General features: G+C 39.1%; 1 pseudogene; it reads right to left on the reverse strand.

The window, feature by feature from the left end:
• Nucleotides 1-562: 562 nt before the first annotated feature.
• Nucleotides 563-10,309, reverse strand: LOC132141272 (myosin heavy chain, fast skeletal muscle-like; annotated as a pseudogene).
• Nucleotides 10,310-11,660: the final 1,351 nt, after the last annotated feature.

An 11,660-nucleotide genomic window follows, 5' to 3' on the forward strand; every position in this document is an offset into this window, starting at 1 on the left:
TTCACATACTCCAGCAACACAGCTGTTTTCAAACACCTTATAAAAGTGATTTTTGCATTCTGTGGCACCTTTAACCCTGTCAGCACTTGATCCTATGCAGTTTACGTATAGATCAGGTAACATAATAGGAGTGGAAGATGTACCTCTTGTACCTTACCAAACATAATTTTAAGACATTTGGAAGGTATTCATGTAGGTTTGTGTTTCATTGATTTTGTGCAGAGTGCAGAGAATATATGGTGACCAGGAAGGGCCATTTAGTCCTTTCTGATGTCGCCCACACATTGTGTACTGAATTTCAACTGCTTATTGTTATTTTGTTCATGTTGAGTTGCTCTATATGTACATTGTGTACATAAAAAATTGACTTTAATGATAAAGTTTAACTTTTTTCTTGCATCAGTGGAGGAAACCTTTATGAACAAGCTTTTTACATTATTGATAAAGCTATTATGTGTATTAAAATGTTAGAATGTTTCAGTATTTAAGTGATAATGTCATTTAAAAAAATTAATTCATGAGAATAAAATTGCTCTTAAGATCACTCCAAAACAAATGTCTAGTGAGCACAGATTTATTTCAAAAGGAATATTACATGTAAATCTACTATACAATCATATTATATGACTTCAGTGGAGGTTCCCAGTTTAAGGGTTTCACTCTTCTTTGGCCTAAGACAAAAAAAAAGACATACAGTAAAGTCATGTAAATACTCAGTACATTTTTCAAGCATAAGCTGAATACTGTATGTTTCTTCCCAGTAAATGCAAGAAAGCATTTACTTTACTGAGTAAAGATTCTGCTATTATGCAGCTTACCTTTCCAGCATCACGGCTCTTGGCTCTGAGCTTGTTGACCTGAGACTCAGAAATGTCTGCACGCTCCTCAGCCTCTTCCAGCTCATGCTGCACCTTCCTCAACCTGGAGAGATGAGCATTGGCTTGCTCTTCCTAAAAAGTAACATTTTTAGTATGTATCAAGTAAATAAATGCCTACCGGTAATTATTATGCTATTATAATGTTCAGATTTATTTAACATACCGCCTCCTCAGCCTGCCTCTTGTAGGCTTTGACCTTCAGCTGCAGCTTATCAACCAGATCCTGAAGTCTGCTGATATTCTTCTTATCCTCCTCAGTCTACAAACAATAAAGAAATATTTCATAGATTTGTATGGATAAACCTATCGATATGGTCAGGTATGATCATACCTGATAAGACAGCTCTTTCACTCTCCTCTCATATTTGCGGACACCCTTAACAGCATCAGATCCACGTCTCTGTTCTGCTTCAACTTCAGCCTCAAGCTCACGAACCTTTGATAGCACATAAATAAGTGAACAAATTAATAGTTACTGCCTGGTTAGTACTATTGGAACCTTAGATGATGCTTTAAATTTAGGAAAAAGTGTAAGCAACACCTTTAAGAGATTAAACCCTAAAATTATATTTTATATATATATATAAAATTACTCTGCTCTCCAACTTCTGGAGTTGTTTCTTTCCTCCCTTCATGGCCAGATTCTCAGCCTCATCCAGACGGTGCTGCAGGTCCTTCACTGTCACCTCCAGATTCTTCTTCATCCTCTCAAGGTGAGCACTGGTGTCCTGCTCCTTCTTGAGTTCCTCTGCCATCATTGCAGCCTTTTGCAGTGATATAGATAAATATTAGTTTGACATTTTTAAGCATACAAGTGTTTTGTGAATCATTAGGCAGCTACTGTTTCTCACATCAGTGACGGCCTTCTTGGCCTTCTCCTCTGCATTTCTGGCTTCCTGTACAGTGTCATCAACTTCACTCTGGATCTGAACAAGGTCAGCCTCAAGCTTCTTCTTGGTGTTCAGGAGTCTTGTGTTCTATAACATGGAAAAGCAACAGTATGAACATTTTAAATGAGGCTCTCAATTTATTAATTAATTTCCTTGTAAAATATAGTATGCTGTTACCTGAGAGTGCAGCAGCCCAACACGCTCACTGGCATCCACAAGCTCTTGATCAGTCACTTTGCGGCCTCTCTCTGTCTGCTCCAGAGCGGTTCTCAGCTCCTCAATCTCAGCTTGCATCAGAGTGTTTCTGCGCTCCACCATTGCCACCTGCTCCTTCATGTCTTCCTGTCCTCTCACAGCATCGTCAAGGTGCAGCTGGGCATCCTGAACATAACAATTACGTAGTAAGCTTTTCATGTGTTTATTGTTGGCCTTTACTTAACATAGCTTAGATTATACAATCATATTACTGAACCCATAAACCAAAGAGAAGTCATATACCTTGAGTTGTCCCTGAACGTTCCTGAGCTGTTTCTGGGCCTCAGAAGCCTGGCGATTGGCGTGGCTCAGCTGAATCTCCATCTCATTAAGGTCTCCCTCCATCTTCTTCTTGATTCTCAGGGCATCATTCCTGCTCCTGACCTCAGAGTCCAGAGTGCTCTGCATGGATTCAATGACTCTCTGGCTGTTCCTCTTGATCTGCTCCATCTCCTCATCCTTCTCTGCAAGCTTCCTGTCAATCTCCCCCTTGACCTGGTTAAGCTCTAGCTGGACACGAAGAATCTTGGACTCCTCATGCTCCAGGGTGCCCTATGAAAAGTAAATAAGTTTAAAAATATGCATTGACAACAGTATAATGCCAAGAATTGAATATTAATCTCAGGATACTCACTTCAGCCTCCTCCAGGGCGGTCTGAATCTCTGCCTTTTCAGTCTCCACTGCCTTCTTGGCCTTTTCCAGCTCATGGATGCTCTTACCAGTCTCACCCAGCTGCTCTGTCAGGTCTGAAATCTCCTCTGTAGAAAGGAAAAATATAATCTGTATCATTATTGGCATTCATTTATCACATATATTTACTTTTTAATGTTTCAATCTTACGCTGCAGATTTTTGTTCTCTCTCTTGAGGGTCTCCAGCTGATCCAGAGTCTCCTCATAGGAGTTCTTCATCTTGAACAGCTCAGTGCTGAGTGAACGAGCCTCTTTCTGGGCACCTTCCAGCTCTGCCTGACCTTCCTCATATTTCTGTTTCCATTCTGCCAGGACCTTTGATGAAGATATTCTACGGTCAAGTTTATTTCGAACATCATTTTTTTACCTTGTCAAAGTTCCTCTGCTTCTTGTCAAGGTTGGCAGCCAAAGCATTGGCTCTCTCCACATCAATCATGAGGTCCTCCACTTCACCCTGGAGTCTCTGTTTGGTCTTCTCCAGAGAGGCACATTTGGAGTTCACAGCCTCAATTTGTTCTTCTGCCTCTTGCAGACGCTGAGCCAACTTCTTCCTAAAATGCATCACCAGTTTTAACATGAAAGAATTTTCGATAAGAACACACAGTAATCAGCTCTTGTGATGTTCATACTTGGACTCTTCAAGCTCCTCAGTGCGCTGGATGGCGTCAGTTTCATATTTGGTTCTCCACTGTGCAACTTCACTGTTGGCCTTTGACATTCCCCGCTGCAGCTCAGCCTTTGCCTCCTGCTCTTCCTCAAACTGCTCACGGAGCAGGTCGCAGTCATGACGGGCTGATTGCACAGCATGGGCCAGTGCATTCTTGGCCTAGATAACAAAGTCACATAATATTGGCTGGGTTGCATAGTAAGTGGAAATAATGTTTGTGTCGATGATATTACCTTGACCTCCTCTTCAATCTGCCTCTTAAGCTCCTCAATTTGCTGAGTGAAAGCTTGTTTGCCTCTGGTGAGCTGAGAAACCAGAGCCTCTTTCTCCTCAAGCTGACGGCCAAACTCACCTGTGTAAATTTAGAATCAGATTGTGTTAATGTTCCCAACAGTTAATATCAAAACAAACTGTATAAAAGCAAAATGAAAAATGTATGTTTTCTCTAATAATACTTTGGTAGATATTCAGTGCTGAATAATGTTATTAATTTCTTTGCGATTGTTTTTGGTTACCATTTTCAGTTTGAAGTCTTGCTCTTTGAGCACTGAGGTCGTTTATCTGGCGAAGGTTCTCATCATTCTTAGACTTTAGTTGGTCCTCAACTGTGCAGCACATCTTCTCAAGATTGGCCTAAATATGCAAAAGTCATTAGATGTTTGAAAACCTTTAAGACATGTTCTGTATTCTTTAGGCATAAAATTCCCAACCTTTGCTTTGGCAACAGCCTCCATGTTGCTGGAGAGATCATCAATCTCCATTTTGTATTCACTCTTCTCTTTCTCGAGCTTCTGCTTGACACGCTGGAGGTTGTCGATTTGCTCTCCCAGCTCGGCCACACTGTCTGCCTGCTTCTTACGGAGGGCAGCAGCCGTAGCTTCATGCTGGAGGGTGGACTCTTCAAGATCACGACGCAGCTTCTGGAATTCAGCTTCACGCTTCTTATTCATCTCGATCTGAGCAGCAGTGGCTCCTCCAGCCTCCTCAAGCCTCTCACTGATCTCCTCAAGTTCCCTGGAGAGATCAGCTCTCTGCTTCTCAACCTTGGCACGAGCAGCACGCTCAGCCTCAATCTCTTCCTCCAGTTCCTCAATGCGAGCCTACAGTGGTATTAATAAAACCTTATTAGCCTTTATTTTACCAGTGCCTTTAACAGCAAAAAAGAAAAAAGAAATACCTGAAGCTCCTTAATCTTCTTCTGGAGTTGAGCACACAGAGATTGTTCATCTTCAATCTTGCTGAGCAGCTGGCTTGTTTCAAAGTCTTTTCTGTGTGTAAAAGGGGAACAATGAATGATTTGAAATGAATGATAACCATTATTTTTGTAAGAGTTCACAAAAACATCCTACTTCTTCAGCTTCTCATCAGATTGTTGCTTGTCATTCTCGAGGTCCATGATGGACTCTTGGGCTAATTTCAGGTCTCCTTCAAGCTTTCTCTTTGCTCTCTCAAGATCCATGCGGAGCTTCTTCTCTTGTTCAAGAGAACCCTCAAGCTATTGGACAGTGATAAAATATTTTCAGGCTAAAAAAAAAAAAACAGTTAATTTAATTAATTAATGACATGTTTAGTTAGTAACTCACATCATCAACTTGCTGCTCAAGCTTTGTCTTGGATTTGGTCAGGGTGTTGACTTTGTCCTCTTCTGCCTGGAGATCATCCAGGGTCTGCTGATGTGCCTCTTGGAGGGCTTTCTTCTCCTTCGTAAGTTTGGCAATGCTTTCATCCTGAGCTGCCATTTCCTCAGTCAAGTTCTTGACCTGTGTGAATTTTTTGTTGCAAATTTTTTTTTACAATACATAGTTTACACCATAATATAAAACAGAAATAAATCATATCTTAAACCAACAAAATCTCCAACCTTGTTCTCAGTGGCATGTTTCTCCTTTTCCACTTTAGCCAAGGTGAGCTCCAGGTCATCAATGTCTTTCTTCAGCTCAGAGCACTCATCCTCCAGCTTCCTCTTCTTAGCTGTCAGTTCAGCATTGATTTCTTCCTCATCTTCCAGTCTCTCAGTTGTCTCTTTGAGTTTAGCTTCAAGCTGGATTTTGCTCTTGACCTTGACCTTCACCTCTCCTCAGCATCTGACAGATTCTCAGATTCCTGTTAGGAAAATAGATTGTTATTTCTTTGAAAACCACTTTGTTCCATTTTAATGGAGATACACTTCAGTTAATTCACTTAGGTAAACTCACAGATGCTACTTGCAGCTGCAGATCATTTTTCTCCTGCAGCAGTGCCACCATCTTCTCTTCAGGCTCCTTCTTTTTGGCTTCAGCCTTGGCAAGATCTTCTTTGCATTTTACAAAGTCCTCTTTCATGGTTGCCAGCTCCTTCTCAGTCTCAGCACTCTTCAGTAGAGGCTTAATCTTGTAGTAAACCTTCATCCATGGCCAGTGTTTGACGTTCATGAATGAGCGGATGTTGTATTGGATGGTGTAAATGGATTCCCTAAGAATAATTCATTATTAAATGTTATAATCATCATTATTTACCATTCCACAGGTATTATTTATATTATCTTTATTCAAGACATTTCTCACCTCCTCTCCATCATCTTCACAAACTCTCTCCTCATCAGATAACCACGGCAAAGAGCCTGAGTCATTGTGACCAGAGCAGCCAGTTTCTCATCACGCATTTCCTCAAGAGTACCCAGAAGACCAGCTTTGAAGAACACCTGAATATATAATAAATGCAGTGATTTTAACAGAATATTCTTATACAAAAAATCATGATCATTAATTTTTTAAAAAGCTGTTAAGTAGAATATTAACCTTTGTGTGTCCAAATCTGTACTGGTCGTGATCAACGTCGATGGATCCCAGGAGTTTCTCAGAAGCTTTCTTGTTGTCAATAAACTGTCCCTCTGGGATTACACTGGCATTCAGCACCTTGTATCTGTTGAAGGTCAATCAAAATGCTTATTTTCCTCTGATTAAGAGCATCATACAGTAAATGTTTTTTCATGTGGTCCCTGCTACCTCTGCTTGAAGTCACCATAAAGGATTCTGCTGGGGAAGCCCTTTCTGCAGATTCTGATGCCCTCCAGCACACCGTTACACCTCAGCTGGTGGATAACCAGGTGGTTCTCCATGAGACCTATAAAGGACAGTTTAGATCATGAGCTTGGATAGTTGACATTATCATTATTATAAATATTACTTTAAAATATTGTTAATGTCAAAATATATGTAAGCCACTTATAACTGTACCTGGAGTCTTGGACTCATTGGGAATCAGACAGCGCACAAAGTGAGGGTGAGTGCTCCTCAAGTTGGTCATGAGCTTGCCCAAGTTCTCTTGGTTAATCATGAAAAGTTACAGCATTCTTAGACACATTCTCTCTTTTGTTTATATATATATATATATATATATATATATATATATGTGTGTGTGTGTGTGTGTGTGTGTGTGTGTGTATATTCTCTGACTTATCAAGCAAGCTGATGTACAGTCACTGCTTCACTGCATCATTATTCAAATTTGGTTTCAAACAAAGACGTACTCTAAACTGTGAAGACACAGTCTGCATGGAACCACCCTTCTTCTTGCCTCCCTTCTTTCCACCACCAGTTTCTAATCAGATAAAGATACAAATTAACACTTATGAATGCAAAAACAAGAAAGAAAGAGCAAAACCGAATAAAAGGTTGGTTAAATTAATATCCATAATTGTATTAGTAACACTTTTTTCCCCAATACCCTCAACAACAGGTGGGTAGAGAGTAGCCAGCAGTTTGACAGAAGACTTCTGGTAAAGCTGCACAACAGACTCGTTCAGTGGATCCTTGTTCTTGTCCAACCAGCCAGAAATGTTGTAGTCCACAGTTCCAGCGTAGTGGACCAGGGAGAAGTGGGCCTCAGCCTTGCCTTTGGCAGGCTTTGGTTTCTGGAAAGCATTGCACTTGCCAAGATGCTGATCATACAGCTTGTTCTTGAAGGAAGTGTCTGTAGCCTTGGGGAACATGCACTCCTCTTCAAGGATGGAGAAGATACCCATGGGCTGTTTATAAAAGAATGTTGTTTATTATTTAAAATGTATACTTTTGAAAATGGAAAATGGAAATTAATAAGTTCATAAACCAGTAAAAACCTTCTCAATGAGCTCAATGCAAGCAGCCAAGTCCATGCCAAAGTCAATGAATTCCCAAACAATGCCCTCCTTCTTGTACTCCTCTTGTTCCAGCACAAACATGTGGTGGTTGAAAAACTGTTGCAGTTTCTCGTTGGTGAAGTTGATGCACAGCTGCTCCATGCTGTTGAACTGGAGAAAGAAACAGGATCATTTACTAGCAACCGAATGTGACTTCTTTTGCCATAAAATGAAATAAACATAAAACATTCTTACATCAAAGATCTCAAAGCCAGCAATATCCAGCACACCAATGAAGAAATTTCTTTGTTGTTTTGTGTCCAACATCTGGTTGATACGAACGACCATCCACAAGAACATCCTCTCATATATAGATTTAGACAAGGCGCTAACAGAGTTGTAAACCTGTGAGAACAGAGTGAATTTTAATAAAAAATAAAAAAAACATCTTAAAAACTCTGATTTGCTATAATTAGTCAAATATAATTATGATTTTCAGACTGAACACACAGACATGATGGAAATATGTTACTTCATATATTACTACACACCTGTGGCACAGTCTGGCCTTTGGTCACAAACTCATTTCCGACCTTGACTCTGGGGTAACACAAAGCCTTGAGCATATCAGCAGAGTTCAAACCCAGAAGGTAGGCGATTTTGTCAGCCTCTGCAAGTTTAAAGGGTAGAACACATCCATACATCTCTTGCCTTGAAAACTATTTTTTCTTCTCTAAAATGGAAAGAATCAGTGTATTTGATTCTCTCAAGCAAAGCACTGCATGTGATCACACACATTGGTATTTAGTCTCACCCTCTGTGCCATCAGGCTCAGCCTGCTCCTCACGCTGCTTCTGCTTGAACTTCATGTTACCATGATGAAGCACAGCTCCAGTGAACTTGTAGATGCCCATCTTCTCCTCAGCAGTGAAGCCCAGAATGTCAATAGCAGACTGGAAATTACAGAGAAGAATGAACTCTATGATCAGACATATTTATATAGAATGCGTTAATAAAATAAAATAAAAACAGCATTGACTAACATCAGTAGCCATCAGCTCCTCTTTATCATCAATGCTTGCCACTGTGATCTGACCCTGACTGCACATGGGGAAGTCATAAGGGTTGGTGGTGATGAGCGTCATTTCTGTAAAATACACAGAGCATTTATTAAAGAGTAATATCTGGTATTGTCTGAGTATTTACAATATTATCAAAACATTGAATCAAATATGTGCATCTACCGATCAGCTCAGGCTTATGGTTGGTCATCATCTGGTAGAAGATGTGGTAGCCTCTCTCATCTGGAAGCTGGAATGTCACTCTAGACTTCTCCAGCAGATCTGTTGAGAGAATGTACTTGTGTCACAATCATCTGAAGTGTGACAGACAAATGTAGGATGCATTAATTAAATTAAATTAAATCATGTCCACCTACATGTCTCAATATCAGCACTGGCTAGTTTTCCTGATGTGCCAAAGTGAATTCTGATGAATTTACCCTGTTTTAAACAAAATAAGATGACACATAAATAACAGTAATGATTATAGTTTTATAGAAATCATTGAATAGGAAAATCCAGCACAACCAACAAACTGTACTGTAAATGAAAGTGGTGAACTTACAAAACGAGAGGAGTTGTCATTTCTCACAGTCTTGGCATTACCATAAGCCTCAAGCAGAGGGTTAGCAGCAATGATCTGATCCTCAAGAGAGCCCTGCATTGGTTGAAAGATGTTTTATTATTATTATTATCTCGAATACATATATTTTTAGGTAGTCTCATACCTGCATTTTACCGGCAGCCTGCTGCTCTTTCTTCTTGTCACCTTGAACTGCAACTGTGGCAAAGTACTGGATGACACGTTTGGTGTTCACAGTCTTTCCAGCACCAGATTCTCCACTGGTTTATTAAAGATGAGAAGAACAACATTGATAAAATATACACACTTTTCAGGAGACAGAAGTATACAGTATGGTTATATTTTATTTTTTATATACCTATATCTATATGAAATGAAATGAAAATACTTACGTAATCAGGACAGACTGGTTTTCTCTATCTGTAGATTGCAATGTGTACAATTTCTGGTAAATATTTATTTTTATACACAGCAACATTTAATTAAATCTATGGAATTAACTTCCGTAAGGTCTTACCAGTCAGCATGGCCTGATAGGCGTTGTCAGAGACAGAGAAGATGTGGGGTGGGGCCTCCATACGCTTCTTGCCTCTGTAGGCAGCCGCCACTTGTAGGGGTTCACAGTAGCGCAAAAAAGCCCAGAGTAGGTCTGAAATGAGCAAAGAAGTGGTCAGATTGCAACAATATTGACAAAATGAATTTAAATGCTGTTTTACTTTGCTCCAGAACTTACGTAGATCATCCATGCGGCATAACGCTCTTTGAGGTTATACAGCACAGAGGGTTCATTGAGATGGGTCATCATGGCCATGTCCTCAATCTTGTCAAACTTTGGAGGATTCATTGGGTGGACATCCTCCTCCTTTGCAACTCTCTCCTATAAATTTGGTCCATTAAATATAGCAGAAAATAAATTCAATTATGTACATTTATGTACAGAGAATCTAGTTGAAATGTTGAAATTTCACCTCTTTAGTGTCATTCACAATGACTGTGACTTTGGCACCGTCTTTGCTCTTGATTGTTCCTTTGACATACAGTTCTTTAGCATCAATCACATAGCAGGCAGACTTGGCATCAAATGGTTTGCTCTGAGCCTCGATTCTCTCCTTCTCAGGCTTACGGAGGTAAATGGCAGCCTTGCCATAAATGGCCATCTCCGCGTCCGTACTCATGGTGGCGGTTTACTAAAATTTAGAGAAATAGTTACTATTGGTAATGAAGTATACAGTCCACATAAAGAATTCACAGAGGGTCTCATGTAGGTCAGGTCTTTATAAATTTATACAGTATTAAAAGGTGAAGAAGCTTAATTGATGGTGTGCCTGATTGGATCTGCTGCACAAGATGCATTTTACTGATACATTTTATTTCATAAATATAAATTGCATAAACACAAATGAAACAGAAATGTTGTTATCTCTTTTATTGATGTGTACCACTATGTACATGCACTATGTGTATCTAGTCCCACTTAAAATCTGGTGTAAAACCTTTCGTTTATCAAAAATAGTAGCACATCTACAATAAGTCTACATAAATTTGACAAAAGACCTGCTAATATTCAACCAAATTTGTAATGCATTAACACAGTGTATTGCTACCACCTACCTTCCTGCTCCTGGATACCAGATTAAATTTTCACAGCCCTTCCAAGAAATTCAGTTAAATATAGACTATATTTAATCATAAATGTAAATGTGAAATGTAAATATTTATTTTCCTTAAAAATAATATCTTATGAAAGACTTTATCTTCTGTCATATCAACTGGTTTAGCTCACTCACATAAGTAACAACATCAAATGCAAAGTACTTCAGTTTCTTACCACAAGTTGGAACTTCTCTAGTCTCCTGTAAGACTGATCATGCTCTCCTCCACACTTATATTGAGGTCAGTTTGCACACTAAGCAGAGGCTATATATGGACAAGCTTTGGAGTACTATTTTATGGTAAGAAGCTGCATCTATTCTCAGTCATCAACCTATATAACAGCCTTATACACAGTTATAGTTATCACATACATTTGACAACACATTACATAAAAAGACGTTCACATTTCTATTAAATTATATGATAATTTCCTCTCTGTATAGGCATAGGACTGTGCTTGATTTTAATGATCTTCATTAGGAAATGAAATTATTTAATTATATATTAGGGAATTATTTTGTTGCCATTTAAATTGCAATAATATCAAAACATATAAATGACACATTTGAGATCACATTTTTGTAACTCAAGAACACTTAGTTCAAGTTCAAGTTCATTTTAATTTTTGTAGCACATTTACAACAGCAACTAGGCTAACCAAAGTACTTTACAGGAGAGAAAATTATAAAAACATACACAGAAAGCAAACCGGATAAATATATGAACAACCTGTTTTAAAAAAATACAGAATAAAAGTAATCAGTACAGTAAGGAAAACAAATAGGTCTTTAGCAGGGACTTAAAAACATACAGAGAAGGGGCCATTCTATTTTCTAAAGGCAGGGTATTCCAAAGTCATAGCCCTGCCACCGAAAATGACTTAAT

Source organism: Carassius carassius, chromosome 5 (genome assembly GCF_963082965.1).
Source record: "Carassius carassius chromosome 5, fCarCar2.1, whole genome shotgun sequence".
NCBI classification, from domain to species: Eukaryota; Metazoa; Chordata; class Actinopteri; order Cypriniformes; family Cyprinidae; genus Carassius; species Carassius carassius.